General features: G+C 37.5%; 1 long non-coding RNA gene across 1 annotated transcript; it reads right to left on the reverse strand.

Moving 5' to 3' along the window:
• Positions 1-406: 406 nt before the first annotated feature.
• LOC122021569 lies at positions 407-1002 on the reverse strand. Its single transcript, XR_006122578.1, has 3 exons — positions 830-1002; positions 562-680; positions 407-474 (listed from the first exon to the last, which is right to left on the reverse strand). It is a non-coding gene; the product is annotated as an uncharacterized LOC122021569 (long non-coding RNA).
• Positions 1003-9034: the final 8032 nt, after the last annotated feature.

The following is a 9034-nucleotide window of genomic DNA, read 5'->3' on the forward strand; positions in this document are numbered from 1 at the left end:
TCCTTCCATAACATATATACCAACAATATGCACATATCAAGAATCCAGGTCTAGGTACACGTATCATATATGATATACAAATAGAGGTACACAAGTCATTCATGGCATAAAACCTAAGTATCAGATAATCTCGATACATATGACTGAAACCAAAAGTCCAGAACCTAGTCCTAACCTCAGTAAAACATGGTATGTCACTTATTCTAGAAACTAAGATACTCATGGTAATACAGTACTCATGGCAATAAATCACATGATATAAGCACGGATACGTCACAAGTGATAAACCTAACATGCTATGGATATCAAACAGTGACATACCAAAGACAAACATGTTCATTGCTTGTAGTTATAAAATACTATGCATATCCAAATGACAATATCATAAAAGATAAGTCAAGAGGTACCCGCCTTCATACGCATGTCGTATCAACCGTCCTCAACAAGTCCAAGAGATCGCATCCAACTCAAATCCTTCACATAAATTTAATCCAAGAACACATAAACTAAGTCTATAATCCATTAGATTAGACTACACATTTATCAATGCTAACCACTCACCAGAATTGATGGCTCCACCAATGACGTATAGCTGGTATAACTCTCTGCCAGCGTAGATGAAATCACTGTCCCTCCCAAATCTGAGGACTCTACAGTTGCCTCGCGACCGAAACATCCTCCTGTCGATAACAGTGGTCAACACTAAGAGAAATTGCTGCCCAACCAAACCATAAACTCTAAATTAGCAATCCCACACCCAATCATCACAATACTGAGATGAGATGCACAAATCACAACTGAAATCCAGCAGTAAAATAATCTCCCTTACCACTTTAACCCATGCTAGGGCACGGTACAACAAAACGGGACCACAGGAACGACTTGAATGCTCTGCTTCTGTCCACGACCCGAAGAAGAAGATCAGTGGTCGGAGAGAACTCCAATTCCAGTGACTGTCCTAGAGGAGAGCAGCAACCACGACCGGTAGTGAAGAATCAGAAGGGAAAAATGGGCTTGGTGGTGGCTGTCGGCATCGGAGTGGGGCGTCGGCTGAGGCTAGGGCAGAGGAGCGGCGACGGCTATGAACCCAACTAGGGCACGGTCCTCTCCTCCTTTGGCCGTCACCTAGGGCAGAGGTGCGGCGGTGCTCGGGTGGCTCGCGGCTAGGGCACAGGGCAGAAGAGGGGAATACAGCCGTGAAGACAGCTAGAACTCGCGGTGGCCGGCGGCAAAGACCTAGGGCACAGCGGCGGCTTGAGTACCGGCGAGGAAAAGTGGCGCGATCGGGAGAAGAGAGGAAGATGACCGGCGCTGCTCCGTGCGTCACCGGCGGCAATGGCGATCGGCACGCAGATTAGAGGGGAAGGAAGGTAGAGGCTTCCGGTGGTCGGCGCTAGGGCTCGCTGGAGAGGCGGCTCGGGTGCGCGAGGGAGAGGCACGCACAAATAAAACGGAGGAATAAAGAAAATAAAAAGAAATAAAAGAAAAGGAAATGTAAATATAAACATTTCCTCGCTTAAAGGGATAGCCTAAACAGGCTTTCCCGGACCCCGTTTTTATCCCCGTTAACTCATCCGTACGAGCTCCGAAAAATTCCCGGAAAATTTCCAAAAATTTCGAAAAATTCCCTTATTAATATTCGCCTATTTTCAGTATTTTACAAGTCAACTTAATCTCACGCTCGGTCGATTAAACCCTCGCTCAACCTAGAACTTTGTTTATCTGCAAAACAAAGTTAGCACAATAATAATATAATAGTAATCCTGCTAAACAGAGTTAGATATTAAATATACATGAGTATGACAGTTAGAACTATCTTAATCTCAACTTAGATATCTCCATTGGTTTCTTCAGTTGGATCAGCGCCAAAGATTTGTCCCTATTAGGACAAAACCTCACTCTACTCCCTCCAGGAGTTTACTTTAACTCACCTACTAAACATTAAATCCTCCAGACCTGTTTGGACTTTAACTGCTCAACATCGGATCGACTTACAGGGCTTCCTTTTGATTCAATATCAGGTCCTCTAGACTTATCGAATCTATCTGCTAGATGTCAGGTTCACTTAACCCATATAAACTTCTAACCTGGTTTTCACGATCTGCTGAGAGTTTCCTTACCTAGTATTAGGTCCAGCTAACCTACTAGGATTTTCCAAGTTGAGTATCTTGCACATTTGATCAATTCATCATATAACAACAAGACTTAATTTGAACTTCTGACAACATCAAAACACAAGTTCGATTCTGGTACTCCTTGTACCAACAAGTTCGATACGGTATACTGATACCAAAATCATAAATAGTATTCCATACTAAAAATTTGATATAAAAAAATTCATATTGATATTGAACTAAAATTTCAGTAAACAAATTTTTTGATATATCAAATTTTCAATATGGTATACATTTCATATCATTTATCTTAAAACTTCGGGATTAGTACGGTATATACTGTACCAAAATATTAAATTCCATACTGATATCGATACCAAAGAATTTGGTATGGTATAACACCATACCAAAATTTTTGATATACCAATAATATCACTATATTTTGTTATATTCCGATACGGTAAGTGCGGTATATTGAAAATTTGATATTTTTTTCCACCCCTATTTGTATCAACCTAATCAATAGTCATTACTATTAACAAATAGACTTTACCAAGGTTTTCTAAAATAATTTTGAAATGGTTTTCAAACTCAATTTCCATCCATAATCTATAGCTAAATGCATATTACTTGCACATTAATTTCTCCCATGATTTGTCAACACAAAATTCATTTGTTCTGATGAAATTAAAGCTCATTTTGATGCACCAAATCAATACACTATAAGAAAATTTTTATTTAACAACACTCAAAAGACAACAGTTTCAATCCAAAATAGTTGTTTTTACCTTTTTACAACGATTTTAACAAAAATCACTGTCTTTGAGTATTTTTTTTAATCAAAGACAATGATTTATGAAAAATCGTTGTCTTTGAGTGATTTTATGGGGATACAACAATGATTTTTGAAAACCGTTACCTATGTGAGCTATTTTTGGGGGCTATAACAACGGTTTTTGAAAATCATTGTATATGTGAGCTATTTTTTGGGGGCTACGACAATGATTTTTGAAAATCATTATCTATGTGTGCTTTTTTTTTGCTACGATAACAGTTTTTGAACCATTGGATCTGTGCGCGTTTTTTGGCTACAACAATGGTTTGTGCACTTTTTTTGAATTTTTTCCCACTTCCATTGTTTTTTCCCCTCGCAGTTTTTTCGCTGCCTCATATGTCTTTCCCTCTCCTCTCTATCCATCTATGACAACGAGAACCTCTCTCTCCTCTCCTCTCCTTTCTCTCTCCCACAGGTTTGGTTTCCATCCTTGTATAGGTTTGGTTTCTACTCTGCAAGGTCATCTCCATCTCACCGCCATCGCATCCATTACGATCATAAGCACTTCCTCAACTCTTTCTCTCGATACAGCATTTGATGGATGTGCGTAAATTAAATTGTCTCCAAGATTCCTCTCTTCTTCTTTTTTTTGTCAGATTATTTGAGATTAGGGCTTTTTCTGTCAATTACTTCCACGGTCAGTGGGTGGACTGCAGAATGTGTTTCGAAAGCATAGAAATTTGTCTGGAAGATTGTGTGATGGTTTTATCGTCGGTTGATGGTTAATATGATTTTTGAATACTTTTGGAATTATATATAGCCTCGTCAAACCGTTAAAATGTTGTTGTGTGTGCTTGTGTCCTTATACTGGCTTTAGCCAGAAACATAAAAGGAAAGCTAGTTTGTTGAAGTACTGATGCCTTGCTTTGTATGCACATTATGAAGAATTGTTTTAGGAGCTTTATAGGATTGTTATCATTGTTCTAGGTAAGGTTTGATTTGATTATATTGATGCGATGAGTGATATTTGATTTTACCTTTTAAATTTCACACTTGTTATGCAACAACAAGCTATGTTAATCCTAACTATGCTAATCATGCTTCATGTGGGCAATTCCTAAATAACAACACAAAACTAGTGTCTTTCTTTTGGTCATCTCGGTCATCTCTCAAGACCATGAATGTTATCTATGTTGAGTAAATGCTATGAACAACATAATCACATTTGACCAGTCACTTTTTTTTGGCTTCATGAGAATATATGATTGTCAGTTGATACCCTATCCTAGTATTGCACATTAAATCCTTGTATATGATTGTCTTAGTTCACCAGAGTTGTCTTTTCCCCATTACAGAAACATGATGAAGGAGTTTTTGCAAGTTCCTCTAAAAAACCAGAAATGTGATACGTTTCCAAGTCAAAACGTGAACCTCATTGATATCCTTTTTCTTGATAATTGTTTAGTTTGTGCTAAATTTATGGCCATTTATTTGCTTAATATCTGAACAGAATGTCAAATCTCCATCTCAATCTCTAGATGTGCATATTTTACATTGTATTTCCCACGTAATTCATTTATCTGTTTAGCACTTTTTCCATACAATTCAGTGTTTGCTATATTATATCAGGCATTTCCCATGGAAATCTACATGAACACTACTCTATCTTATTTAATGGATCAATTAACTGCACCTTTAGCTAATAACTCAAATTATCTTGAGATTGATCATAATCCATTTCTAACTAGATTGATCATACAATGTTTGTAAGGAATGATGACTGCATTCCACATTCTCTTCTTTCATCTACATGAACCTTTAATATTCACACAAATTACACATTACAATAACTTCAACAATTTTGTATCATACAGTTTAGTCTTTATGAAGAAATACTTCATATGTCTGGAGCATTGCTTCCATCTAAGACTGGGTGCATCCAATGGTTGTCTAAATATGGAACAAAGCATGGATCACAAGTCGATGGGTTTCATTTTTTATATTCCTAACATTTCATTTTGGCCAGTTAGTTTGTCGATATTTACTATCATATGGTCCATCTGTGTACAATTGTTGCACACCACATTATTATCTATGTTCATATGAAGAAACTCTTTGGAATTTCTATAGAAGTTTGGAAACACAAAGCAATATCGAAAAGGAGATACATGAAGAAGGTACGATAAACTCAATTGAAAGAGACAAGTTACCGGACACAATGCATGGACACAAATCTAAGAAACAAACTCGAGACGATAGATAGATCATGATTTTGGGACCTCTAGTAGCTGAAAGAAAGATTCACACATTTCTACTTCCAAAACAAGTCCAATGGTAGAGAATTTATGTTTCTAATTATTTTGTAGTTCCAAATTTGTGGTCTACATTCCCAAGTTAGTAACAACAAGTTGATCAATATACTATGAATTTTAAGGATTTTATAAATTGTACATTTGTAACGAATTATAAAAGTTTTGTTAAAAGGCAACGGTTTTTAAACGTTGTGAAATTATTATCTTTGGTATTAAAAGACAAAAGTTTAAAATCGTTGTAAAACTATTGTCTTTTGTGCTTAAAGACAATGGTTTAAAACTGTTATAATTCTGTTGACTTTTCATTTAAAAATAACGATTTCAAACCATTGTCGTTCAGCACACTTTTAACAACAATATCAATTACAATAGTTTTAAAAGCGAAAAGATAATAGATTTTATCCATTGTCTATTCACATTTTTGTTGTAGTGACATCTTGAACTTAGTTCATCATTCTAACATCTTGCTTGTGTCTAGTATGTCTCAATATACACACAAGTCATCCTATGGATTTTATGAGATGTAAAATTAATTTGTCTTTATAACTATGGGATCATACATCTCTATATAGATATTTTACATTTGATCATTCTATCTAAGATGTCGACAATGATATTTGTTGTTAATTGTAAGACTTTCTATTTATGTGTGTGAATGAATATGATATACATCAAATATATAACTTCATAAAGAAATCTATCAAGCTTAATGATGCTATGACATGCTATGTATTATTTTTCATAGCAAATTGCTATAATATTAAGTATGTCATGATGTTATGGCATGTGAGCACACAAGCATGATAGTTATGGCATAAAAAAATACCTAAATTTTTTTTTCATCTAAGTGTTATCAACTAATCACTATATTAAATAGATGAAGCTTTTTATTATTATTTTTCATAATTTTATTCTTTTAATAATTTTTAGATTTTTTTTAGTATTTTTGGTAATTTTATGTTTTTATATATTTTTTTTATTTTGAGTCTATTTAGAAATTTTAATATTAAGAATTTGTTAATAAATTTTTTCTTTTTTCTGAAATTTTTTTCTTTTTTTTACAAGATTAGAATGGGAGTCTACATGTTAAGAATTTCTTTTTTAGAATTTTTTCTTTTAATGTCTTAGAGTTTGGATTTATATAAATGTCTTGTTAGTTGACGTAAGGGAGAAGATTCTTTGGATTAATAATATTTTCGGTAATGTCGTTTATTTTCCTATTTCCTTGTATTTCTCTTTGAATCAACATGTTGAAGAAGATTGTTTCCGGTATTCATGTGAGAATCAACGGATTCAATAGCTCACAGGATAATCACTATTCTATTTGGCGTTAGTTGGTATCAGAACTCTAGATCCCATAGATGATCATCGTGATCGTGATAATAGTCGTGACAAACAAGTGATATTTGAAGATCTACAAAGACAAGTAACAAAATTATCTTAGCTCCTAGTAGTACAAGATAGTAAAAATCATAAGCTCCTTTATTCCTCTTTTGAAAAAATCTTTAATTTCCAATCAACTAGAGACTTGAAGCGCAAGTTTGATGTCGAGGGATTTAGGATCAATCGCCCCGCCATCGATAACTTTAAGAGAACATCGACTCCACAACACCTCTACGCCTCCTTATCCGCAGCGGTAGAGATCATGATAAATTAAAATAATTAATGATCTAATTTACGATGAAGATAAGATCAATTGTGACAAAAGGTGAATACGCTCGTCCCCAGCGTTCCCACCAACCCGTCTTAAGATCAACACGAAGGAAGTAAATCACAGACGGCTACTAACCTTTGGAATAATGACTAGCACATAAGGGAAGTATTTACTTTAACTTTATCAAGATTCAAACTCTAGACTTCATTATGATTTATGACAACACCTCATTTGTAATCACTATATCCATCTTAAAGATAAGATCAAGGTGATTAGAGAAGCGGTCCATGAAGTTAACAAAGACATGGACCGTCAACAAAATCGTTGTGATGAATCAAAGAGTGGAAAAAAGAAAACAGAAGGAAAAGAGCCGTGAAAACATAAAAATTATAAGTGGAGTTGATTTTTTTTAGACAAAATGAAATCATCTGAGAAGTCAAAAAAAAAAAAAACACACACACACACAGAAAAAGACGAACAAGGGACGACAAGAAAACGACCGTCGATGATGTTGCCCTTCCTCACCTCCCTTCCACCGCTGCCACCGCCAAAGGCGTTTATGACAAGGTTTTTTCGTCGAGCCCCAATCTTTCACCTCATCTGTCGACACCTCCGCATGGTCGATCCTCCTTAAGAACTACGACTGACTCCACGTCCGCACGGACCACTACTTGCCGCTCCCCGCTGGGCATTTCCCCCTCAAGCGGCCCCTTGCGGAGTACCTCCGTTGCGGCATCTTCAACCTAGACAAGCCCCCAGTCCCTCCTCTCACGAGGTTGTTGCCTGTGTCAAGCGCGAGCTCTGCATCAGGATTATCTATGACAGTAACTGCTCGAGTATGATCACGAGCGTCACCTTGTCGTCTTTTGGATCTCATGTTAGGCTGGCACCTACATCCGTACCTGTTGCGTCCATCTCGGGCTGATTCTTAGCGTCGGAGAGCATATGCAAGAACTGTGCCATGTCCGCTCAGGGATCCTCAGCGAGAAGGACAACATGGTGACCATGCATAATGTCAAGATGGACCGCGCCGACTGGAATCCGATCATCAGTTTCTATGTTAAGTTTGGGTGCTTGGATTTTGCCCGCCAAGTGTTCGATGAAATGAGCGACATAGATGGTGTTACTTAATTATATCACATTGATCACTGGGTACATGAGCTACGGGCTCGTCGCTCTGTCTATTGAGTCCTGCCAGAAAGTAGATTATCCGGTTCTCAGTACGTGCAACGCTGTGATCGCTGGTCTAGCATAGAATGACAACCATAGTCAAGTTCTGGACTTCGTGCGTCGAATGCAAGCCTCTGGTTTCCGTCTCAATGCAGGATTCCTACAGGAGAATGATGTACACATATTTGGGTATGTCAGGACAAAGCTTTTAGATGATGATCTTAGAGCACGCGTCCGTGTATACCAACATAAAGGTGTTTCAGCTGAGCGAGAGGATGTTCTATCAAGGTTCTTGCTATTGATTAAATATGTCAGTGGTTCATACGACAGTGCAGATGGCTTTCAACTATTAAACAAGGCAATTTCCAAACATCATATAACAAAAAAATAGTCATCCAGGAATCTCTCGCAAACTATTTTATTTGGCACCTCCACCGGTTGTTTACCCTTCTGTTTGCAGGATAAGACAAAACTGCATTAACCCATCAGATCTTGGTGGCTGGACTCGCATAGTGGTTGAGAAACCTTTTGGCAATGATCTTACTTCTGCAAGAAGATTTAAGTGCTCAACTTGGAGAGATATTTCTTGAAGAAACTGTATAGAATTGATCACTATCTGGGAAAGGAGTTGGTTCAGAACCTGCTTGTATTGCATTTTGCAAATTGGTTGTTTTTGGCTCTTTGGAATCGTGACAACATTGCTTGTTGGGCGTTACACTTGGCAGACGAAAGGATTCGTCCCTTTCGCTGCTGCAAACGCCAAGGAGACGAAGGGGCGTCCTTTCCCCTTCGTCTTCCTTAGTCTTCTTATAAGAAGCGTCCAAGTGCAGATCGACAAGAAGAGAGCTTTTGGCGAGGTGATCAGGGAGCACCGAGAGATCGTGTGAGAGAAAAGGGAGAGCATTCGGTTGGGATTTGGCTCGTGAACTTTGAAGCGCTTTCCGATTGCTCTGTGATCGTGCTTCCGACAGCGGCAATCTCTTCGTCGACCGCCGACATCTTCAACAGC

The sequence above is a fragment of the Zingiber officinale genome, chromosome 9A (genome assembly GCF_018446385.1).
Source record: "Zingiber officinale cultivar Zhangliang chromosome 9A, Zo_v1.1, whole genome shotgun sequence".
Lineage (NCBI taxonomy): Eukaryota > Viridiplantae > Streptophyta > Magnoliopsida > Zingiberales > Zingiberaceae > Zingiber > Zingiber officinale.